The 26,872-nt window shown below is 40.5% G+C and overlaps 1 protein-coding gene across 2 annotated transcripts in view; it reads left to right on the top strand.

The window, feature by feature from the left end:
* Positions 1–26,872, top strand: part of exoc4 (exocyst complex component 4) — a 168,184-nt gene that overhangs the window by 37,436 nt on the left and 103,876 nt on the right. The window lies entirely within an intron of this gene.

Below are 26,872 nucleotides of genomic sequence, written 5' to 3'. Positions count from 1 at the left end.
TCAGAACAGTGTACAGAAAATGCTAAGAAATTCTAAACCTGTGAAAACTCCACGGAGAAGTGAACTTTGGAGGGATGCTAATCTGTTACCAGAGGTAGAATAAGGTTTCTTGAGAAACGGATTCTGAATTGTTAAGCAGTGTAAGATTGTGAAAATGCAGGCTCAAAAGACTGCCACACAGAAAGTCAATGCTCTGGTTGCCAGGCTAAATATAACTGACAATAAATGGCTTGTTTTCTAAAGGCTGCTCTTGCATGTGCTTCTACTTGCACGTAAATCCACTGTGACTAATCAATACTGGAAGGTCATGTGAATGAAAGATGCACAACATTCTGGACCTAAGATTGGATCATAGGAAAGTACTGAAACGATATTTCATTTGTACATTTGTAATGGTTAGTTTTAGGTAATGCTAAAGGGATATGCATGAAATAAGCATTCAAGCTCCCACAGCAAATCTTATTGCCCTTATCCACTACTGCAGGGGTGGGCAATCCCAGTCCTCGAGGGCCGCTGTCCAGCAGGTTTTACTTGTTTCTCTGCTTAAACACACCTGGTTTGAATCTACTAGTGATTAACAGGCTGCTGCAGAGCCTGATGAGCTGCTGAACAGGTGATTCAATCAAGAATCAGATGTGTTGGGGCAGGTAAACAACTAAAACCTGCTGGATAGTGGGCCTCGAGGACCAGGATTGCCCACCCCTGCACTAGTGAGTGCTGTTCAATCTGGCTTGACTCTACATCTTTTGGGTGGTTTTCCATTACAACTGAGAAATGGCTGTAGAGGGTGGCCCCCTGAGTTAGAAACTGCGAGGTGATCTGTAATAGGATCTGTACAGTCAGGTCCTTAAATATTGGGACATCGACACAATGCTAACATTTTTGGCTCTGTACACCACCACAATGGATATCAAATGAAACAAACAAGATGTGCTTTAACTGCAGACTGTCAGCTTTTATTTGAGAGTATTTACATCCAATTCAGGTGAAGGGTGTAGGAATTACAACAGTTTGCATATGTGCCTCCCACTTGTTAAAGGACCAAAACTAATTGGACAATTGGCTTCTCAGCTGTTCCATGGCCAGGTGTGTGTTATTCCTTCATTATCCCAATTACAATGAGCAGATAAAAGGTCCAGAGTTCATTTCAGTTGTGCTATTTGCATTTGGAATCTGTTGCTGTCAACTGTCAAGATGAAATCCAAAGAGCTGTCACACCAGTGAAGCAAGCCATCATTAGGCTGAAAAAACAAAAGAAACCTATCGGAGAGATAGCAAAAACATTAGGCGTGGCCAAAACAACAGTTTGGAACATTCTCAAAAAGAAGGAACGCACCGGTGAGCTCAGCAACACCAAAAGACCCGGAAGACCACGGAAAACAACTGTGGTGGATGACCGAAGAATCCTTTTCCTGGTGAAGAAAATTCCCTTCACAACAGTTGGCCAGATCAAGAACACTCTCCAGGAGGTGGGTGTATCTGTGTCAGTCAACAATCAAGAGAAGACTCCACTAGTGTGAATACAGAGGGTTCACCACAAGATGTAAACCATTGGTGAGCACCAAAAACAGGAAGGCCAGATTAGAGTTTGCCAAACAACATCTAAAAAAGCCTTCACAGTTCTGGAACAACATCCTATGGACAGATGAGACCAAGATCAACTTGTACCAGAGTGATGGGAAGAGAAGTGTATGGAGATGGAAAGAAACTGCTCATGATCCTAAGCATACCACCTCATCAGTGAAGCATGGTGCTAGAAGTGTCATGGCGTGGGCATGTATGGCTGCCAGTGGAACTGGTTCTCTTGTATTTATTGATGATGTGACTGCCGACAAAAGCAGCACGATGAATTCTGAAATGTTTCGGGCAATATTATCTGCTCATATTCAGTCAAATGCCTCAGAACTCATTGGACAGCGCTTCACAGTGCAGATGGACAATGACCCAAAGCATACTGCAAAAGCAACCAAAGAGTTTTTGAAGGGAAAGAAGTGGACTGTTTTGCAATGGCCAAGTCAGTCACCTGACCTGAACCTGACTGAGCATGCATTTCACTTGCTGAAGACAAAATTGAAGGGAAAATGCCCCAGGAACAAGCAGGAACTGAAGACTGTTGCAGTAGAGGCCTGGCAGAGCATCACCAGGGATGAAACCCAACGTCTGGTGATGTCTATGTGTTCCAGACTTCAGGCTGTAATTGACTGCAAAGGATTTGCAACCAAGTATTGAAATGTATAAGTTTGATTTATGGTTCTTATTCTGTCCCATTACTTTTGGTCCCTTAACAAGTGGGAGGCACATATGCAAACTGTTGTAATTCCTACACCGTTCACTTGATTTTGATGTAAATACCCTCAAATAAAAGCCGACAGTCTGCAGTTAAAGCACATCTTGTTCGATTCATTTGACATCCATTGTGGTGGTGTATAGAGCCAAAAATGTTAGCATTGTGTTGATGTCCCAATATTCGAGGAGGGAGATGACAGTAGATTGCACCAGGAGCTGGGTGGCATATTGGGTTAGGTACGGTTTGATCTTTTGTGTGTTATACAGCACGAAGTGTCATGAACAATCAACAGAGGCAACGTGATCTTTAAAGGTCAGCTGGTCATCAATCACAACACCGAAATTTCGAACTGCCTTTGAAGGAGCCAGAGACAGGGAATTATTTCGGATTGAGATATTGTGCCGTATGGATGGTTTCGCTGGGATTACACGCAATTCAGATTTTGAGATGTTGAGTTGGAGATGGTGGGATTTCATCTATCTTGATATGAAAGAAAGACAGTCCGAGAGTCGTGCAGAGACTGTGAGGTCATCCGGTAGGAATGACCGACTGTGAGGTCATCCGGCAGGAATGACGGATATAGCTGGGTGTCATCGGCATAGCAGTGGTTGGAGAAGCCATGTGATCGAATAATCTCACCCAGTCAGCATCATCTACCTTCTATGCATAGATATTATAAAACTAGATGCCAATGATAATGCTGTGAAAGTTAAAGGCTCATCAGTTATCACACACACTTATGTATGTGCGAAATTTGTTCTCCGTATTTGACCCATCCCCTGGGGGAACGGTGAGCTGCAGACACAGCCGTACTCAGGAACCGTTTGGTGGTTTCACCCCCCAGTCCAACCCTTAATGCTGAGTGTCAAGCAGGGAGGCAATTGATCTCCCAGTCTCTGGGCGGACACTCTACCACTAGGCCATTGAGCTGGTAACCTTTAGATTGTGCAGTGAAAATGTGATAGAAGAAAGAAGATGAAAGAACATTAGGACCTTGTGGACTAACTCATAAAGTAGCACATTAGAAGTCATTCAGGAAAATAAAGGGTTATTAGAACTGTTGATAGATGGCCATGTTGACGAAACAAGGATGTCATCCCACACCAAATTCTTTTAGAAAGTAAAAATTATGCATGAAAGTTTGTTTTAATTACCTTACTTAGTGAACAGATTGCATGTGTCCATGGTGATTATTAACATTAAGAAATGGATGCCCCTGCTGTCAGCACATAAAAATTCCTCCCAATGGATCATTACTGCTAATACTCATTTGAATATAAACTATTTTGCTTTCTTTGAGTGTTTACAGTGTTTCGCCAATGTATGAAAAGTTTCCAGACCTCCCGTAACTAAACAATTTGCATAATGTAGTCAGTTATTTTTTATACCCCTCTATAGTTGAAAGTAATATGTAACACATCCAATTCATATCATTTGATTTTTGTTCAGACCTTTCATATATCTTTATTAAACACACATATACAGCTACACAGGCACATTTTCACACTCCCTATGTATACATACAAACACACAGGGAGACTTAATTGCTTTTCTACTCATTGTTTATGCTTCAGTTAGTCCGGCGCTCCATCTAAAGACTTCATTTACAACTCCATATGTGGCCACATCTGGAATTTGTGATGTGAATGTATGTATTGAAACTATGAAACTATGTCTTGCATTTCCAAACACCAGATCCTCAGCTGTCTGTGTAAATGAATGTGTATATAGTGTGTTGGTGTTCTTCACATATCCTTTGCAAAGCACTACTTTAGAATCAAAGAGCTGCATCCAGATTCAATCTCATTGTTCATGAATAAATGATGAAAGTAACAGTTTTTCAATTTATTGATGTGTTGCCAGTCTCTCATACTCCTCTGGATGTCTCCATCCTGCTACACTTTTAGATTCTTGGCCTCTGTTTTTTATTGCCTTTCTGTTGTGTGGAGTCATCAGAGTATCCCAGTGGTCATCTGGGAGGCAAAGTGTGAATATATCCTAATAACTACTGCAGTGTTGCAGTACCCTGTAATACATTGACTGGCCTTTTTTTAAATTTCTCTTTGTGTCCTGATCATTCATTTTGTTCTGCACAATATTGCCTTGCCCTGGGGCATATTTGAAGTTACAATCGCTCCCAATTTGATAGCTGGCAAATAAGCAGTCTGCTTGTCAGCACCATCGACATATAAATATTGGACAATGGGTTTCCATAGACTCCAATAACACATTTTTGAAGAAAAATGGGAGGTGGCCACCACCGCCATTTTGACCGTGTCACAGGTTCTGTCAAGCCCAGACAATTCCACAAAAGGGAAGAGAGGTGGAGCTGAGGGTGGGGCTGTAAGGCTGGGATCAACTGACGACACCTGGTTGAACTAGCTACAAGCTAACCTGAAGCTAACCCAAAGCTAACGTGGAGGTGGGAGCTAAGCTAACGGAGGTAGCAACCTAGCTACAACCGGAGTTAACTGTGCACAACACCAGAGCTTCTGAGTCAGAGATACGCCGGGCTGACCGCAGGGTAAAACCGGGTGGAACACATAGGTCTCCCGAGAGCTCCACAAGCCGGCAGCCGCACAGCAGATAAGTGCCGCTGCGATCTGAGATGCGCAGAGCTGCCGCTGGGGAGAACCGGGTGGAAAGGTTTCCACCCCAGAGCTTCAGAAGCCGGCAGCCCGCGCAGCAGACAGAAGCCGCGATCAGACAGAGATGCGCCGAGCTGCGGGGAGGGGAGAACCGGGTGGAAAACTTAGGTCTCGCGAGAGCTCCACAAGCCAGTAGTCGGAACCCAGCTCCACCAACATGTTATATTTCAACCCATTTTCTAAAGTGCAGCATTATGTTAAATGTACTGGGTTTTACCCTATTACATTTAAATTTCATGGTTAAACAGTACATGTTAAAATCTAAGCTCAGCTCGGCAGTGACCTAAAATACATAAATATAATTTTACTTACCGAAAAAAATGAAGTGGAGACGCCTTGGATGCTCTATTAGTGCAATTAATGCCACAGCAAGTCATTTTGTCCAACAATTGCACAAATAATATCCAAAAAATCAACGCACAAACTGCACAACTAATGGTCTAAGTCGAGAGACTGAAAATGACGGAACAGTTTTCAGGCGAGATCGAGGCTCAGACTGAGGCCTTTCCACGCAGCTAGCTCTGCGGTCACGTGGGTCTGATGCACATTAATTATACAGAATTTTACGCTTTTAATACACTTAAACAGAAGAGTGAAAAAAAAATCACCTTTACTGCTCTGCAGTAAGTCTGCCTCAGTTGTCATGAGTGTAAACTAGATAATTTAAACCAAAAACATGTTTTGGTACCAGGCTGTAAACACGTTTATTTCTGCTGTGAATTTGGAATTTTTAACATGGGAGTCAATGAGGATTTGCTCGCTTCTGACACCAGCCCCTAGCGGATGAGGGTGGAACTGCAATTTTTGTCACTTCCGCGTTGGACTCAATTTTTGAGCCGCATTGTGGGGGCTTGGTCAGCACATGCTTTACCCAGACATGCCCATAAACAAACTTACAGCTGTGTCCAAAAGTTTTGAGAATGATGCCGGTAATATTTTTCATGAAGTTTAACCACTTCAGGGTTTTTCAGTCTTTCAATCAGCATTTTTCAAAGAGAAAATGAAGTAGCACCACAGGCACTGTGTACATTTCAAAGGCTTGTGTTGATAATAACATTTGGTACGTAGAAAGAAGCAAATGGTTTGCAGTGTTTGCCTGTTTTATTCAAGACCTTTGCAGTTCACCCTGAAGTGCTGTTAGTCAATTTCTGGTCTGAATGCTGGCTGATGACCGCCAATTCTTGTATTCATACCTCTCGTAGTTTGTCAGAATTTGTGAGTTTTATGCTCGTCTGCACACCCTTTTAGGATTGACCATATGTCAATAGGATTATGGTTTAGGGTGTTCCTGTTCATGAACATCAAATTTTGATGTCTTGTACCCAGACCCACTTACAGTGGGGCAAAAAAGTATTTAGTCAGCCACCGATTGTGCAAGTTTTCCCACTTAAAATGATGACAGAGGTCAGTAATTGTCATCATAGGTACACTTCAACTGTGAGACACAGAATGTGAAAAAAATAATCCATGAATTCACATGGCAGGATTTTTAAAGAATTTATTTGTAAATCAGGGTGGAAAATAAGTATTTGGTCAATAACAAAAATTCAACTCAATACTTTGTAACATAACCTTTGTTGGCAATAACAGAGGTCAAACGATTACTATAGGTCTTTACCAGGTTTGCACACACAGTAGCTGGTATTTTGGCCCATTCCTCCATGCAGATCTTCTCGAGAGCAGTGATGTTTTGGGGCTGTTGCCGAGCAACACGGACTTTCAACTCCCTCCACAGATTTTCTATGGGGTTGAGGTCTGGAGACTGGCTGGCCACTCCAGGACTTTCAAATGCTTCTTACAGAGCCACTCCTTTGTGGCCCGGGCGGTGTGTTTGGGATCATTGTCGTGTTGGAAGACCCAGCCACGTTTCATCTTCAAAGCTCTCACTGATGGAAGGAGGTTTTGGCTCAGAATCTCACGATACATGGCCCCATTCATTCTGTCCTTAACACGGATCAGTCGTCCTGTCCCCTTAGCAGAAAAACAGCCCCAAAGCATGATGTTCCCACCCCCATGCTTTACAGTAGGTATGGTGTTCTTGGGATGCAACTCAGTATTCTTCTTCCTCCAAACACGACAAGTTGAGTTTATACCAAAAAGTTGGTTTCATCTGACCACATGACATTCTCCCAATCCTCTGCTGTATCATCCATGTGCTCTCTGGCGAACTTCAGACGGGCCTGGACATGCACTGGCTTCAGCAGTGGAACACGTCTGGCACTGCAGGATTTGATTCCCTGCCATTGTAGTGTGTTACTGATGGTGACCTTTGTTACTGTGGTCCCAGCTCTCTGCAGGTCATTCACCAGGTCCCCCCGTGTGGTTCTGGGATTCTTGCTCACCGTTCTCATGATCATTTTGACCCCACAGGATGAGATCTTGCGTGGAGCCCCAGATCGAGGGAGATTATCAGCGGTCTTGTATGTCTTCCATTTTCTGATAATTGCTCCCACAGTTGATTTTTTCATACCAAGCTGCTTGCCTATTGTAGATTCACTCTTCCCAGTCTGGTGCAGGTCTACAATTATTTTCCTGGTGTCCTTCGAAAGCTCTTTGGTCTTGGCCATAGTGGAGTTTGGAGTCTGACTGTTTGAGGCTGTGGACAGGTGTCTTTTATACAGATAATGTGTTCAAACAGGTGCCATTAATACAGGTAACGAGTGGAGGACAGAAAAGCTTCTTAAAGAAGACGTTACAGGTCTGTGAGAGCCAGAGATTTTTCTTGTTTGAAGTGACCAAATACTTATTTTCCACCCTGATTTACAAATAAATTCTTAAAAAATCCTGCCATGTGAATTCATGGATTTTTTTTCACATTCTGTCTCTCACAGTTGAAGTGTACCTATGATGTAAATTACTGACCTCTGTCATCATTTTAAGTGGGGGAACTTGCACAATCGTTGGCTGACTAAATACTTTTTTGCCCCACTGTAATTATCACCTAAACCTTATGATACAGGCCTCAGTTGTGGTGGACACAACATTATTCATTACAATACTGTTCCTGGATGGTTGGAGTAGACTCATCACAGACAGCATGGTTAAATACCCATTAGTTCAATTTACAACTGTGTTCTGATGCTACTACTACTTACATGAATTTCTCAGGATGCTTTACTGTTGATGTTGCACAAGACCAATGGTATTGTTTATCTTTTGTTCTCCTGACAATCCTTTTGATGCTTCATACAATCAGAAAAGGGATTCTTCAGAGAAAATGATTTCCCCCCAGTCCTCAGCAGTTCAATCCCTAGGTCATTTAGCAGGACATCAGTCTGTCCCTGATGTTTTTTTCAGAAAGAAGTGGCTTCTACGGTGCTCTTCATGACATTAGTCCATCATACAGAAGCCTTACTGTACATGCAGTTTTAGTTTGCACCTGATTGCTGACATTCCTGAGCAGCCGGCGGTGTCCCTGTCCTGTTGCTGTGTAGGTGCTTGTTGGGCTTTATGAATGTCCTGAAGCTGTCTACACAAATTTGTTCATGTTTCATAACATTTTGGAGCTGCAAACCTTGGGACAATTGCGTTTCTGTACATTTCAGAACGTTTCGCCTTGGCTGGACTCATTCGAAAGGGCACATCACCTTTCCTAAGATGCTTTAGCAGTTGCTTTGGTTCAAAATCTTTCTGCTTTTCTTTTGATTGCCATATTTGCTTGTTTAGTGTGTCTAGCTGGGTACCCCTAATTACAGCTACTCAACTCTTTCTGATCTCTATCTGATCGTAAATCTTTGTTGAAGTGGAGGGAAAAAGCGTGTGTTGTGTTAGCTTCTTGTTTATGTATAATAGCATTATATTCCCATGGCAGAAGAAAGAACATGGCAAAGAGCAGGGGGAGGCAAGCAGGGTGACCACAAGTGGTGTTCTATGTCAAGCTAATTTGTACGGCCCGAGTGGGAGAAGAGGTGCAAATGGAAAAATGTCTAGCGAGAGACACTGGGGTAGAGGTGGTGGTGTGGTGGGACATCAGGGTGGGGCCAGCAGATGTTGAAAGGTGCGCTCACATTGTTTTTTTTTTTTTTTTTACATTTATGAATCACAATTGTCTATATTTTTGCTTATTTTAAATATATTTTTAACCATTTTCTAAATTCTTTTTTATATTTTTACATTTTTTGTTTTTGTGAAGCGCCTCGTGACTTTTTTCTTGAGAGGCGCTATAGAAACAATATTTTTTTCTTCTTCTTCTTCTTCTTCTTCGTCTTCGTCTTCGTCTTCGTCGTCTTCGTCTTCTTCTTCTTCTTCTTCTTCTTCTTCTTCTTCTTCTTCTTCGTCTTCGTCTTCGTGTGTGTGTTTATGAGATGTAGTAACAAACAGGATATTCCTGCCAAGTGATGTGTGATGTTGCACTGTTTGGCATTGTGATTGCTGGGTGTGGAAAGTAATACATCCAGGCAGAGGTGGGTTTTCGGAAAGGCTCGGGGCTTTCAGAAGGTTGATGGTGTCATTTCAACGTGCTGTCTAATGTCTCATCACCTCCAAAGACACAGACTCTAGTGTCACTGAGACAAATAAAACATTTTATTAAACTACATAGATATTTTTATATATTTTTTAAATTGCCCTAAATTTGTTTTACTGTTAACAGATTAGCTTTTTAATAAATAATTTTCCCTTTTTTCCCTCCTTTGTTGGTGGATTTCATTAATAATTGTTTCTTCATCTTGTGGAGTGATCAACAATACATGACATTGACCAGGCAATTAGAATTATTCCTGTTTATAGATGAAAGATTGGAGTGAATAGAAATTTGTTCCACCACTTCTTTCTTCAATTTTCACCAGTAACACTTTGTTGCAACTTGTTTCATAACTTTTTTCATTTTGATGTTAACATTTCATACACACTCCTATTTTATTATATTTAATCAATTTCCCTCTGGGATTAATAAAGTATTTTTGAATTGAATTTAATTTAATTTAAAGATTGTGTGATGTCATATGCAAATTATATTCTGTCCAATTAGTCAACATATCTGCTTAACTTTGACTCGCCTTAAAAATAAAGGCAAAAGTTAATTAATCACATTTTTGGAGAAAATTGCATAAATAAAAAGTGATGTTATTCTGCTTCGTTGGTAAAGTTTAGCTAACTACTTTAAATTGGATGTGGAGTTGGATTTCTCTTTTAACTAGTTTATAATTTGACTTTCCCTGGGTTAATTTGAATTCTATTTTAAATATAGGACTATAAAACTCAATAAAAAACACATAAAAAGCTCAATAAAACTCATTATCATTTTGGACAATAACTAATTGCTCATTAGCAAAACTTGTAAAACGTTCATCATTATGGTACAGCAGAAGATTCTAAAATAACAGTAATATATTCATAACTGAACTAAGGTTGGGTTTAGGATTTGATTTGAAACAACACCCCACAACACCCTACTATGCCAAAGGGGTTATTAAAATTTTTGTATTTAAATCTAATTCTCATTTTTTAAAATGAAATCTCATCTAGTTGTGGTGTTTTTCTACATTTGAATATTGTAAAACAACATTTTAAACACCTCTTTTTATGACAACGAAACATGCTGACCAGATAAAGGCATAAACACACATCAAGATTACCTGGCAGGACTGACGCACAAGAATATGTCAGAAACTCTGCATGTTCCTTCTCGCTCCAGTGCCAGAGCTTTATGAATCTCTTTAACCCAGCAGCAACATAACTAGGTTTGTGGATAAAATACAATGTACCTCTGTTTTCTGACACTCTATTACCCAGAGCAGATCTGCATATTGTAGAAAACAGACACACACACACACACACACACACACACACACACACACACACACGCGCGCGCACGCACGCACGCACGCACGCACGCACGCACGCACGCACGCACGCACGCACGCACGCACACACACACACACACACACACACACACACACACACACACACACACACACACACACACACACACACACACACACACACACACACACACACACACTACAGCGGCATTGTCTTATCTCTTAGTGGTTATTTTTCATGTGTTTGGGCTCATCATGTTCAATTTGCCTGCAAATTGACATAATATGATAATGCTTAAAACAATAGCTGAGATGTAATTCCTCTAACCGTCCCCTGCCAACACACACACACACACACACACACACACACACACACACACACACACACACACACACACACTTGCACGCATATGCAGGGTTGGATCATCATCCATTGTAGGGTGAGTTATTGAATTACAGAAGTTCTGTTTCTAAAATAAGAGTGAAGCACGAAATTGTGGAAAATGAACTCCGAGCTAAATCAATATAATAGGAATCATTTCAGGCGTTTAGGCAAACAACAGCTGAATATTTACAGATCTGTCGACATGGATAGAGCAGCCATCCTATGACTATAAGTCCAGCAGTTATGTGCCCAGCTCTTTCAAACTAAACACTTTAGTACCCCTTTTTTATTTGTGCATGTTTCATGAGACAGCCCATGTTCTGGAATGAGACTGGATGATAGCAGAAGCCTGTTGCTGTAGACCTGGTTCGTTTCTCAGTATGCATACTCGTCTATACTTGTGTACTCATGTTCTTGTGAAACATCATCAAAGATGGCCCAAGTACTGCTCCAATCCTAAATACATAACGTGGCACATTTGCCCAATGTTCCCGGATGTGTTCATGCTCCGCCCATCGTATCAAGGATGCATCAATGCATCCTTTCAGCAGACTTGGGACAGCAAAGTATCCCATAATGCGTTGTGTCTCGAACCGTTCTACTCAGAGGAGAAACCTCATGACTGTAGTGTTTTAAATTAAAATGCTAATCAAGAAATATGAAGTTGTTTGTTGTTGGAACTAATTGCATGTAATCTATAAAATTTGCTGTGTACCTCAGACTTTCAGACTTCATGACACCTCAAAATGCTAATTGGCTAACTCACTATCAAAATAAAAGCAGCGTTGCCCTAAATATCTCTGTTTTGATGAAAATGAAACAGTTTTTTCGTTTAACCATGGGAAATTCTGGTATTTTATCAGTTTTGATCAAAGTGGATCAAATATTATTCAAATAATATGTATTCATTGTTATTGTTATTTAAGAGACAAACTAGACTTTTATTTTTATGTTAGGTCAATTTTTTAACCGCAAGAAAACATTAAGCAATGTACAATATGCTTCTGTTCCGGACTTTCTGGAATGGGGAAGCTCAGGAGGTAGAGTGGGTTGTCCAGCAATCAGAAGTTTGTAGGTTCGATCCCGGCTCCGACTAGAGAATGTTGCTGTTGTGTCCTTGGGCAAGACACATAACCGGGATTGCCTGCTGATGGTGGTTGGAGGGACTGGTAGCGCCGTTGTTCGGCAGGCCTCGCCTTTGTCAGTGCGCCCCAGGGTAGCTGTGGCCCCATTGTAGCTCATCCCCACCGGCGTGTGAAAGTGTGTGTGAATGGGTGAATGACTGATTGTGTTGTGAAGTACTTTGGGGGATTGTAGAACCCTAAGAAGGCACTATACAAATACAAACCATTTACCATTCTGCTGTACTTGCCAAGAACATTCTTGTCATATACACAAGGACGTACTAGCGTCCTTGGGTATTGTGAAATGGCTCAGGTCCCGTTTTTATTTTTTTTTATTTTAGTTTTTCTTATTCGTTTTTATCAGTGTTATAACAACAACCTGCTGTGAAAGAGAACACACTGCTAGAGGAACAAAACAGAGAGAAAGGAAACACACAAAAAACACACACAGAAAGGCATGGGGGGGGGGGGGGGGTGCAGGCTCATTACAGGGTTAAGTAAACTGGCATCAGTACAAGGATGGCGAGTTACTCTTTTGCAGTTTGTGGCTTACCCAAAGCCAGATCTTATTGGTTTTACATATTCAGACCATTTAGACCAGATTTTATAGAATTTTTCTTTTTGAACCCTGAGAGAAAGCGTGATTTTTTCCATTGTATAAATTTCATGTACAATAGCAATCCAGTCCTCAATTGTAGGAGTTTCCGCCGTCATCCGTCTCCTCGTGATTGCTTTCTTATTTGTTTCCATGAGCAGACCAAACAATCTCCTATTATATCTGTGTAGCGTGGTTAACTACATACTAGGATTTAACACTGTTTGCTATCAGTTTGGTTAGATCCTGAGAAAAGATCAAACAAGTTAACAATTGAAGCTTCTATCATATATAAATATCAATGATAGTATATATTCAATAGATGTTCATATTCCAACGAGCTTGGTCTATTTTTAATCCAAAGATTCATTTTTAACTTTAAGATAATTAAATTTAATAGTAAAAGTTTATTTATTGAATCAGAAGTTTAAAGGAATCTTTGCTTATTCATTAACCAAAAATATACACCATTCTGTGTTTTATTTCAAAGAAGAGTAAGAGTTTTAAAAAGTTAAGAATTTATTAGATTAGATTAGATATTAGAACGTTAAGTTCAAGAATGCTGTTCGCTATATTAAAAGAAATGAGCAAACAATGCGGGCAAACTCCTTAGCGAACAAACTAAAGAATAATGATGTTTCAGAGTTCTGGAAGGAGTTAAAACGCTCCTGTATCAGTAAGCAGCTGCTACCTGCATCTATAAATGGGGTATCAGGAGACAAGAACATTGTTGAAGCCTGGAGGAATCACTTTAGCAGAATTTTTAACTGTGTAAATAGTGAAAGGTTCAATCTTGGCAACTTTAACTACAATCATGGTATGATTGTCAGAGCTGATGAAGTCCGTCTCGCTATAGAGAAAATGTCTTTAAACAAAGCTTGCGGCCCGGATCAACTATCAGCAGAGCACATGAAGTACGCTAGCTGTAGAGCTCAGGTGTTACTTTCATTGTGCTTTACCGGCTTTTTGAAGCATGGAATCTTGCCTGACCATATGTTATCTGTTCTCTTAGTCCCTATAGTCAAAGAGAAAACTGGAAAAATCTTCTGTATTGATAACTACAGGCCTATTGCTATGGCTAGTGTGTTGTCCAAGGTGTTTGAGCATATTTTGCTGGAAAGACTGCAAAATTTTATAACTACGACAGAGAATCAGTTTGGTTTTAAAGGTAAACTTAGTACTGACTTGTGTATCTATGCTTTAAAAGAAACTGTAAGCAAATACATGAGGCATAATACTTCTGTTTTTATGTGTTTTTTAGACGCCTCTAAGGCCTTTGACAGAGTCAATCATCAGAAATTATTCATCAAGCTACAAAACAGAGGGGTCCCTTCTTACCTAGTTAGGATTTTGCACTTCTGGTACTCTCATCAACTGATGCAGGTAAAGTGGGGGACAGAAGTGTCTGAACCTTTCTCCGTATCAAATGGAGTCAGACAAGGCGGGATTCTGTCACCTGTCCTTTTTAACCTGTACCTTGACGAGTTGTCTGTTACTCTGAATGCTAGTAAGACTGGATGCTTGGTGGGTGACCGACTGGTAAATCATTTAATATATGCAGATGACCTAGTCCTCATGTCTCCCTATAGCGCAGGCCTGCAGCAGCTGCTCAGGGCATGTGCTAAGTATGGTGAGCAATATGACATCCTGTTTAACCCTAAAAAGAGTGTGGTTATGATTGCTGCTACTAAAGGGGACCTGAAGCTTAATTTTCCATCTTTTAACTTAACAAATCAGGTCCTGGAAGTGGTAAGCAAAGTAAAATATTTGGGGCACATTTTAAGAAGTGACCTCTGTGATGACGAGGACATTAAGAGGCAGTGTGGTAAGCTGTACATGCAGGCTAACACTCTGGCATGTAACTTTGGCATGTGCTCAGATCCTGTTAAAGTGTCCCTCTTTCGTTCCTTTTGTACTCCTCTCTATACAGCCCACTTGTGGTGCAACTATAGTAAGGTAGTAATGAAGAAGCTTCAAGTGGCTTATCAGGATGCTTTTAGAATCCTCATGAAGCTCCCTAGATGGACTTCGGCAAGTCACATGTTTGTTACGAGTAACATCCCAACTTTTCATGCGCTTCTGAGGCTCTTCATGTACAAATTCATCTGCCGACTGAGTTTGTCAGCTAACGCGGTTGTTAGAGCTCTGTCATCTTTATCTTACAGTGACACGAGGTACTCCTCAGTCCTTTTTAAACATTGGAGCAACTGCCTATACGGTTTGTAATTAGAATGTGTTTGTATTTTATTTTTTTATTTATTTTTTTATTTTTTTATTCTTGTTATGGACATATCCCTTGTCTGAAATAAAGTTTGATTGATTGATTGATTGATTAGATTAGATTAGATTAGATATCCTTTATTGTCATTAAATGATTGCACATTCAACGAAATTTCCTAGAGCTCCACATTAGGCATCCGCTAAAAATACTAAGAAAAATAGTTAAAACAAGTACAATATGCACCATGCAATAAAAAACAAAAACATTACAAAATACAATAAATAATATCAATAGGGTTGATTTTTCTGTCCATTCAGGGTTCTAATAGCCCAGGGAAAGAAACTCTTCCTCAGTCTGTCGGTCCTGCAGCTGAGGGATCTGAACCTTTTCCCAGATGGCAGCATGGCAAAAAGGTAGTGGTTTGGGTGGTAAATGTCCCTGGAGATGGTCCTTGCTCTAGTGAGACACCTCTGCAGGGCGATAGTGTCCAAGGAGGGAAGGGTGCATCCAATCACCTTTTCCGCCGCTCTAATGACCCTCTGGTATCTGTTTTTATCAGCTACTGTGCACCCCGCGTACCACACAGGGATAGCGTAAGTCATCACGCTCTCAATGACTGCTCGATAAAAAGACACCAAGAGGTTGGTCTGCAGCCTATTCCACTTCAGGACTCTCAAGAAGTGCAGCCGCTGTTGTGCTTTTTTGACCAAGGCAGTGGTATTGATTGTCCATGACAGATCCTCAGAGATGTAAATCCCGAGAAACTTAAAGGAGGGAACTCTCTCCACCTCAGCTCCTTTAATGCAGAGAGGGCGGGGGGCATCCTTACTCCTTCGGAAGTCAATAACCATCTCCTTGGTCTTCTTGATGTTAAGAGAGAGGTTATGATCATCACACCATTCTGATAAATGGCAAACCTCATCTCTGTATGCTGCGTCATCGTTGTTATGGATAAGACCTACAAGAGTGGTGTCATCTGCAAACTTAATGATCTTATTAGAGCGATGAATAGGAATGCAGTCATGGGTGTAGATGGTGAACAGCAGGGGGCTTAGCACACAGCCCTGAGGGGAACCAGTGCTGAGCATCAGAGTGGATGACCGCTTGTCACCAAACCTGACAGCCTGTGGGCGATTGGTGAGGAAATCTTTGATCCAGCCACAGGTGGTAGGGGGGAGGTTCAGGTTAATCAACTTGGCTACAAGGATGTTTGGGATTATGGTATTAAAAGCAGAGCTAAAATCAATAAAAAGCATTCTAACGGAGGTGCCGGGGTTCTCCAGATGTTGCAAAGAGGAGTGGAGAGCATTAGATATGGCATCCTCAGTAGACCTGTTTGCTTTATATGCAAACTGGCAGGGATCCATGCTGGGTGGGAGGAAGTCCTTGATATGTTTTTGCACCAGCTTCTCAAAGCACTTGGTCACCACCAGTGTGAGTGCTATGGGTCTGTAATCATTGAGACTGTTGATTGTAGTAGACTTGGGAAGTGGGACTATTGTTGTTGATTTCAAACAATATGGAACCGTAGCTTCAGACAAGGAGCGATTGAATAATTTGGTGAATACCATGGACAGCTGATCTGCACAGTACTTCAGCACCTTGCCAGGAACACCATCAGGACCAGCCACTTTCCTCTGATGAACAGCCCTGAACACGGTTCGAACCTGTTGTTCTTGGAGTTTGAGTATTTGTGTATCTGATCCAAACTCAGCGGGTGATGTTATAGGACTGATGTTAGTTGTGGGGAAGTTGGTATTCTCAAAACGAGCAAAGAAATAGTTGAGTTCTTCGGCTAATGAAGCTCCTATTTCAGTGCTAGATCTGTTGTCCTTGTATTTGGTAATATGTCTCAGTCCTTCCCAGACCCTCCTTGGGTTGCTGGCAGACAGATGTTGCGACAGCTTTTTGGTGTAGCTCACTTTAGCCTCCTTGATTCCCCTTTTAAGATCAGTCCTTGCCCGCCAGTACTTTGCCTGGTCTCCCGACGCGTATGCAGCATTCCGTGCCTTTAACAATACCCTGACCTTACTCGTCATCCAGGGTTTACAGTTAGGGTAGATCCGAACCTGCTTGTGAATGATAACAGTGTCCATGCAATGTTTGATATAGCAGAGCACAGTATCTTTTAAAAATGACAATTTGAAATGACAATTTTTAACAGCTTTGATATTAAAACCCATTTTAACAGCTTGGATATTAACTTGTTTTTAAAAGCAAACCTGTGACTGAATGGAAACTAAAATGAAATGCGAGGTTTTGGATGCTTGAATGAATCTCAGAAGGTTTCTTTCAGAGAGAGAAGCGCGTTCTGAGTGAAAAGTTAGTTTTGCAGCTAACTGAGTCGTTTCTTAGAGAGAATGGCATACAGACGCCATCTGTCAAAAGTTTCTACCTCACCCATTTCAGGAGACCCTCTTCTGGATCCGAGATGTCAGGTGGAGATGATGTCCTCCGGGCACGAGGTTGGTAGAAGGAGCTTAGTGCGACCAAATCGGTTCTGAGATGTCTCCTTGGGTCACACGACTGATGAAACTATTTGCGTCTCAAAATCAATAACTCTGAAGGAGTTTTGTGTCAGCTGGTTACAGTTGCGTTTATTCGAAGCAAGACTTTCGGCGTGACAGAATCCTTAGTAGGGACTTGGGCGGCCATCCCTCGTCCCCCGGTATGGTTCAAGAACTGGCTTGGGCTGTGGGAGATTTGGTTTTAACAAAACCTCAGAACACGCCCTCTCAGCGTCAGAAAGCTTGTTGTCATGAGTAAAGACATGCGAGGTGGTTAAACTTTACCCTGGATTCACCCTCTGTGTGAGGTGGTTAAACGTGCAAGATGACCTTCTGGTTTACTGAACACACATTACGGATTCATAATAATAACTATTATTATTACACAAAGCATAATAAGTCATTTCAGTAACTAAAACACATTTATACTGAACCAGATGATTATTATGATGATTGTAATAAACAGTAATAAAGTCAAAGAGTACAATTATTATTTAAAATTATTATTGTGAAATCTTGAAGTGTCCATCTTGGGACGGAACAGCAGCAGATAAAGATGGTGTTTCAGCAGACATCACGGCTCCTGGGTTAATCTGTGGGACAAAAGTTACGCTCGACCCAGCTGGGAAAATGTGACCTTTGGTTCACAAATTAGAGGCCATTCATGACGCTACATCTGTCCAACGTTTTTGGTGCGGCACCCATAAACAAAGTGGTGCACTTGAGTGGAAACTTTATTCCAAATATATTCTCTATATGAGTATGAATTTCTCTTCAGTAACTCTTTAATGTATTGCAATCCCAGAAAATGTGTCCATGGGTTTCACCCTCTGCCCCACAAAGTCTCCAGCAGGCATCGCCAGTGCCCTGGTGTTTTTTCTGAACGGGTGTGATGAAGGATCTTGCGATATTCTTCCAGCAGAATTCCCGCCATGAAGTTGAGTCTGTAAATGTCCACTGGAGCTGGCATATCTCTCCCCACAATTCTGCTGGAATTTGTTCGCTTATTTCAGCCTCCCATTTCTTTCATATGTAGTCCGTATTGTCTTGTTTAGACAACACGTTGCCTTTTTCATATTCTGATTGATGTGGTGCCTGACTTGTAAAAATCTGTAGAAGTCTCCCTTTCCTAAACCGTATACATTTTTTAAGGCCTCAACTCTCTTGACTGACCCCTTGTGGAGAAATAGATTATAGGATGTAAGACCCCTTAGAGACCAGTTTTTAAATCTTCCCTCATTTCTGTTGGGTGCAAAGTCCGAGTCGTAATCACACCATCTTAACAGTTTACCGGATTCCTCTAATTTATATGTATTCCTTATGTTTTTCAAGGAATTTAGGTGGGAAGAGAGTAGAAAGTCATCCGAGAGTCCCAAATCAGTTTTAAATTTTATCATCAGCCAAGAGGGCCCCCACAGGGACCCCACTGACATTATTCCCTTCCATTTCCTTCCATCCTGATGTATAAAATGGGGAGCAGATACACACTAATGGTCTCAGCTGGGCAGCGTAGTAGTAGTCGAGTAGGCATGGGAGGCCTAGTCCTCCCTCTTCTTAGCTGGAGTATTTTATATCTGATCCTGGCCTTTGTCCCTTCCCATAAGTATCTTGAAATGAGTCTGTCCCATTCTTTAAAAAGTTTAGGAGGTATTGTTATTGGGAGGCATTGAAAATAGTAAAGCATGGGGGGGAGAACATTCATTCGAATTGACACTATCCTAGAACTTAAATTCAGAGAGGGAATTATTTTCCATCTATTGAGATCTGACTTTATTTTGGAAATCAGAGGTTTGAAATTACTCCAAATAATTTATTGCAATCCTTGTGGAGGGCGAGTGCCAAATATTTTATTGAGTCACAATCCCATGGCAATGTGTGGCGAAACACAGCAGCCCTGACACATTCCCCTATGTAAATATAATGAATCTGTCAGGTCACTGTTAATCTTAATTCGGGCCCATGGCTTGTCATATAGAGCTGATACTGTTTTGATAATAGATTCGTGAAAACCGAACTTCTGAATAGGGATGGGTACCGAATTCGGCACTTTTTAATGTACTGACCGAATTCCACAGTACCGACCGAGCACTGATTCACTTCATATGAAACGGTGCCTTGTTTCGGTACCCGTCCTTCACAACGAGAACTTGCCTAGACAGCTGTGCATGTGCAAGAGCGTTATGTCATCAGTCGCTGCGAGCGAGTTGTAAACAGAGCAGCAATGGGTAGAAAGAACGAACGCTAAAGCTTGGGTCCACTTCACTAAATGTGATGGGTAACTGGGTGAAACCAGCGACAACAATCTAAGTGAGACATCCTCCTCTTAATCTGCTCCGGTAGGTAAATAAAATGTTTAAGATAACGTTAGCTTGATTTGTTAGCTTCCGTTTCACTAATGGTGCGTTCGCTTTCTCCTCGGAACTCCGAAACTCCGACTAGAAGAACATGAATGCGCTCTAAAGTTTGGCTTCACTTTCCTAAATGCGACGGGTGATTGGGTGAAGAGGAAACCAGTGACAACGATTTAAGTGTGAGGCATCATCGTTTAAATCTGCTCCAGCAGTTAAATAAACTGTTTAAGATAATGTTAGCTTGATATGTTAGCTTCCATTGCCACCGTTATCATCTAATGGTGCGTTCGCTTTCTCCTCGGAAATTCTATCTTCCCAGTAGGAAAAATCAATTGAAAAAGGACGGTAAAAGGAATGAAGATACACAGTAAATTTAGTTCACAGTAAAGATGTTTGCTTCAGTTTAATTATCAACTTGTAAAGCTACAAAGACGATGTTAAAACACAAACAGTTGTATGTTATTTATCGTGATATTTATCAAATATGGTTATATATTGAGAAAAAATATATATTTAATTATAAAAGAGAATTAAAAATATTAAACACTCAAAAGTATCGAAAATTGGTACCGTTAAGTACCGGTATCGATTCGTAGGTACCGGGAATTAGTTCCGGATCGATTCAAATGTCAAAGGTACCCATCCCTACTTCTGAAGCACTTTGTTCAGGAAGGACCATCTCACTGAGTCAAAAGCTTTTTCAGCATCGAGACTTATGATTAATGCTTCCATTTCCTGCCTGTTTATCTCTTTAATAATAAGCAGTGCTCTCCTAATACTGTCTTGAGTTTGTCTTTGTCTAATGAACCCTGTTTGGTTTTTATGTATTAAATCAGGTAATATTGAATCTAATTGCTTTGGTAAAATAGAGGTGAACAGTTTGTAGTCAATGTTTAAAATACTTAATAGATCTGTAGTTTCCACAGTCAATTTTATCCTTCCCCTCTTTAGGAATAACCGAGATAGTCACCTCTCTCCATGAGGGAGGAATTACATGCTTGTCCAGGACCCAGTTAAATGTCCTCGTTAATGTTGGGATTAATAGATCTTGCATTGCTTTATACCACTCTGTGGTAAAGCCATCTGGTCCTGGGGATTTTCCACCCTTCAACCTTCTAATTGCTTCTTTAGTTTCTTCCTGTGTTATTGTACTTACTAATTTTTGTTCTGATTATCTATAACCTTGGTTAGATGTAGTAACTCTAAGAACTTGTCAGTCTGATGGTCGTCTACAGCTTGAGTCTGAGAGTATAATTGTTCATAGAACACTTGAAAGCACTGTTTAATTCTTTCGGGGTTAGTTTCTATTTGTTTTCTTGCTGGGATCAGTATTTTGTGAATACTTCTGTCCTCCTGCTGTTTCCTCGATTTATATGATAGGAGCTTTAAGGATTTCCCTCCCGACTCGTAATAACGCTGTTTCGTAAAAATCTGCTTTTTCTGTATTTTTCTGTACTGTTAGTTTCGTCTATTTCCTTGGTCACTTCTGAAATTTTATTTTTAGTTTCCTTTTTGAAAGACTCTTCTGCTGCCATCTTTTACAAAACTAGAAAAAAAAAACCCAGAAATGTTCTCTTCACAAATAACATAAATCCAAACATGTTGTTGTGAAATTGCTAATTATTAGCTTCTTCTAGATTAGACAGGCTGTACTAATTTCTCCTGTGACGTATAGAGACTATCTTTTTCTGACCTAATAATTTTCCTATCTATTTTCCCATCTACTTACTTTATGTGGCTTATGCAGGCAATGGGGATTGAAGACTGTTTCCACAAGCAGCATGCATGTGAAACTCAGAGTTACTGATCGGGTAAAACTTTGTATTAGATTGTTTGTCAGTGAACAAGACCTTTAAAAACTTCTGATAGGATGTGTCCTAGTGTGCTTGGATGAATTTAAGAACAAAGCGAGCTATGTCACACTATAACCCATCATGAGCTAAACCATTAATATGGGCTAAACCAAACAAAAAAAATCAATGCAATGAGAAAAATTAATTTTGATACAAAAATGACAGAGAAGCAAAGGAAAACACCAGGAGAATAGAAGACAGAAATAGTTTACTCAGCTAAGATGTTTAATCAAGGAGCAGGAGCATGGTTTATTTTCTTAGCCTAAGGCTAATTTTAATCAGCATCAGACCCACTATAATTGGGGGATTTGGCTGTCACCTCTGTGTTTACTTTTAATCTCACTGTCGCTGATTGGAGAAATGAAAAATTGATGTATGTAGGGAGATTGACTAGTGGAGGAAGGGCATGTGCAACTAAAGTCTGTTGAGACTGACATCTACACTGTAACAACAGTGATAGCCCTGGTGGGTGAACACACACACACACACCTCTGACATTCTCGCTGTGCAACAGGTTGTTCTGGTAAAGAGGTGGTGTGCTGCCCGACTTCCTGCTGGGTCTAATCAGACATGTGAAGGCACTTGGTTTTCTGTCTGTTATTTTTTTTCTCTTTTATCTTCTAAAACACCTAAATATATTGTTTCAACCTGCTGCTTTTTAGGTAGACATCTTTCACCATTTCTTCTTTTTTATATTCAGAGTTGAGGGACAAAGACTGACAAATTTCTGTTTATAGGATATATAAATGTGACTAATTGGCACATTAAATGCATTTCTAGGAAAAGAAATACAAAAACGCAGGTGGTGCACTCTACACAGTTGGGACAGGTTAATGGTTAATCAAAGACAGTTTTGATACTGTCTACGAGATTCTGATGAGAACAGGTCGGTATGTCCCTGTCCTTCACTCACATAGCCGTACTCAAACATATTTCCCCCAAGAAAGCTAATAAATATACAAAGTGAAGTTTTAAAGTTCAGATCCTGCTACATTTTCACTTTTCCACATTTACAGAAACTGCTGGCCAATCTGCAAGCAGAGGGGTAGTTCCTCTTTTGATTGAAGCCCCCTAATCTGCTGTTGGCAAGCTCTGCACATTTCTAGCTAAATTGTGAAAATAGTTGGAAATATGTAGGATAATCAGATATTCGCCCTCAATGGTTTCATTTGTCTGTAGCCGCTACGCTACGAAAATGAGTTTGGTCGTGATCAATTCAGGTCATACTTTCCATGTACGAATCAGATGCATTTAAATGTGCGTGCGGGCTTACTGTCGGTCGGCCGCAAATTCACAGTACTGAGGCCTTCTAAACTAATAAGATTGGTTCCTGTGTCAATAATTCATGAATTTTTGGTCAATTCCAGGCTTCCCATTCCACTCAAACCTTCTTCATGTCTGATTGGGTCATAATGAGAGCCTTCTATTATTAAAGTCATTTTGATGGAATGGTATCTGCTGCTCCACCAACCGCAAGATCAAACCCAGCCCACAGCAGAGAATAGATTACATAAATAAATTATAGTATAAATAAATTCAGGTGTAAATTGAGTCGTATTAATTATTAAAAGTGTCACTGTGGCACACAATGTGTCTCGTGGGTCTTGGTTTTTATGAATTCACATCTGTCATTGCTAGTATAACAACAGTTCTCAGCAGCAGCAGGATAAATATTAATTTTGGATTATGTATTGTCTTTTTCAAGCTGAAATATTGTTGGTGCTGCTAGGATTCTTGAAGTGGAAGTTACTGGTAAAACATTCAAATGTTTTTTTTTACAAATTACATTAGAAATATCTAATCTATTATAAGTTTTTCTGTAGAGACCTGCTGAATTAGACTGCAGATGAATTTCTAGACATATTTCCAGTTGTTTCCAACTAACAAATATTTGATTAATTTATGTTTAATCTTTTTTGCTATATTAACCTTTAAGGACCCGTGGTGTCAAATCTTGAGTCAAATATTCAAGTTTGAAAACACCAAGTAACATTCTATCCATACATATATTGAAAATTATTCAGCTTCTTTATTTTATTTAAAATTTTTCTACATTTCGATGTTTTTCTTCGAATCTGTTTTTAATTCAAAACGGGTTGGGTTCTAAAGGGTTAAGTGAATTGTTAACTTACAAGTGCAAAGGTGAGTATATGAAATATATTAAGACTCAATCAGATTGCTAAATTACACAGTATGTCAGGAATATGTTTAAATATAAGAAAGCTTATGTTGGAAAGAACATTTCAAAGGAGAAAACCAAAATCTTAGAATAACCTTTCCAGAGACTCCTGAACTAAAATCTTCAAAGACTTTTGAGATGACAGAGAGGAGGAAGCTAATCTGTAATGGAGATACATACTTCTTGTTTGATGAAGTTTAACTAGTTTGCTTTTCTTTTTTTGAGCTTTTATGCGTTGGAATCCATAAAGCCTCCAAAAACATGAGGTCATACCACATTAAGTAGGAAGGTTTATTATGTTATGTGTTCTTCCTCCATTGAGCAGATGTCTTATTGTGAGCATAGGTCAAAGCAAAAACCCGTCCTTTGCCTGTCTGTGTGGATTTCCTCATCTCACCCTCTGTCAAAGATCTCCAAATGCAGGTGCACACATACACTCGAATGCACAAACTCACACACTGGTCTCAGGAGACATAGAAGTGTGTTAAAGAAGGCATCACAAGTTCTTTCTTTTTGCCGCCTAAAACCTGGGATGGCTGGAATTCATCACAGGATCAGACTGTTTCTCATCAAACCCAGGAAAGTGTAGCTAATGCAATTTCACTAAGTCACTGCCTGACTTGATTAGATGTGGGCTGGAGAGTGCATGGTTAGACACCATAGGGGCCTCGATGGGTGTCACTGTGTGTGGGGGCGTATTTGAGCATGAGGTGTCATTTTTTTCCCATTCCTGTAACTTTTTGTGACCTTATATTCTTTGTGTGTATTGAATGCCTGTTTAGTGTGTGTATGACAGGATATACACTATGCTGAGACATAGATATGCTGTGTGCCACTAGTGTTTTAGACAGTACTACAGCCCTCAAAGGGGATCTCAATCAGATTTGGCTTCATTAGAATTACTGCCTGGATTTCAGATGACATCCCACTGAGGCCCCTTTCCTCCTCCACACATCCCTCTCACTAATCCTCGTTCAGACTACATCCCAAAGGACCCAAATGGACACAAACAGTTATCTGAGCAACACTGCTCAAGCACACAAATTCAATCTCACAAACAAAATCGAACTTTTAACAGACTGTGTTGAGACGAGGAACGCTGCAATTTTGGTGACCTCAAACCAGAGCCACCCTGTCACGTCTTGACAACTCAGAAAATTGCCATGCATATTAATCTGTTCCTAATTAATATTCATCAGCGCCATGCCCTGTTGGCAGCTGGTCCCAGACCCAGTGGATCATCGAGGTCTCTGCCTCGTTCCTTTGTTTGACACGGATGCAGATGTTTAGAGCATGAAATTAAATTGGTCGCTGTCACTGGGAAAGCACACATAGTTGTCTGTTTGATACGTGTGCCTGTGTGTAGTTTCCAGTTGGACGTGGCTCTTGGAGCAAACAAGTGACGCCAACTTTCCCAGCTTGTGTGACATGTTGACGTTATTCATGGGAACTTGACTGTTTGCAAGGTGGTGACAAACAAAAGTTTAGCCAGCTCTTTCCACACCGATAATCTGTGAGCAGGAAAAAAGAAAAATGGAGGATATGAAAAACCTGAGAGGACGAGCAAGAAAGGTGTGCGTTGGCGGCAGCTTTGTTTAGGAGTCTAGAATTGAGTCTTAATTGAATTGGCACAGCGGAAGGATGGATAGATGGTGCTTTTGTGAAAGACAAAGTTTGAGTGAATTGGACCTCATCTTTGTCTCCTCTTAGGAACGCAAAAGTAGTTATACCATTTGGGTAAATTTTCATAGCAACAGATCTGAATCAGAGACCCTTGATTGAAAAGTTCGAGGTGGAATGAAACATCCTCTTGTGATTTTAATGAAAATACAGCGAGTGCTGTCTCCCGCACATGTCAAATGAAACTTGTTCCACTAGAAAATGTATTAAGAAGCTCGGCGCAGGGAACAATGTGCTGATATGCATTTGAATGCAAGGCTGGCTAGGCTGCACAGGTAAGGCAAGGCAGGCTTTCACACTGCTGCATGCCATCTTTGTGTTAAAGCAAGGAGCTTTGGAAGGCCATATTCATCATGGAAATGAAACATTAGGAAACAGCAGAGCAAGGCTTTGTGCCAAACTGGAAAACATTTCAGGATGCACACAAACCATTAGCTTTTTCGACATCACTGGATCAACTTTTTGTTTGATTTCCGCCTTGATTTTTGTTTTTTCTTTAACTTGACTCATTCTTCATGCAGGCACTAAATATTTCCCTATTTGCAACCACCAGACTGTATAACTGGAAAATGCAGCAGGTGTGGCATTATTATTCACAGAGAATGCATAGTGAATTGCTAATGCACCAGGCTTACTTGGGTTGATTGTAAATTATCAAAGCAACAGTACATTAACCTCATAAAAATATAAATGTGCTAATGTTCACACCAACCAATGACTATTTGCTAACATCCAGTGAACATCTATGTAAACATGTGCATAGGCATTCATGCGTATTATCCTTTCAAAATCTTTGCACAAGTGCATTCAGACAATCCATGTTTTGCCATATCGACAACAAGTGGGAGTTTCTTCTCTACCAATTCTATCGATTACTTCTGGGTGAGTGAAGGTAATGAGCTTTGGTGTTCTTTCTCTCCCTGGTGATCTCACCTTTTCCCCTGTCTGCAGCTAGCTCACCCACCCCTCGGATGTTACATGGCAATGATTTTCGGATTAACCCTGTTGGCTGTAAGGTTCACTCATGCAGGGGCATGAGGGTGTGTGTGTGTGTGCGACGCAGTTAGATTTGTGATGAAGAGAGGTGTTGATTGAGTGATTGAAACTGAAATTAATGCAAGGATGTATTCTAGTGGTCACATCTTTCTGTGACAAGTGATGAAATGGAATAGCTTAGCAATTATTTCAATGTAAAGGTCTCGTTCATTGAGAAGCCGTTTAATACTTGTTCTTTTTAAAATATGATCGGTCACTCGGAGTTGCATATGCATGCTAAACGT

Source organism: Nothobranchius furzeri, chromosome 1 (assembly GCF_043380555.1).
Source record: "Nothobranchius furzeri strain GRZ-AD chromosome 1, NfurGRZ-RIMD1, whole genome shotgun sequence".
In the NCBI taxonomy this organism is placed as follows: Eukaryota; Metazoa; Chordata; class Actinopteri; order Cyprinodontiformes; family Nothobranchiidae; genus Nothobranchius; species Nothobranchius furzeri.
This window is presented reverse-complemented; position numbering and strand designations above follow the sequence as displayed.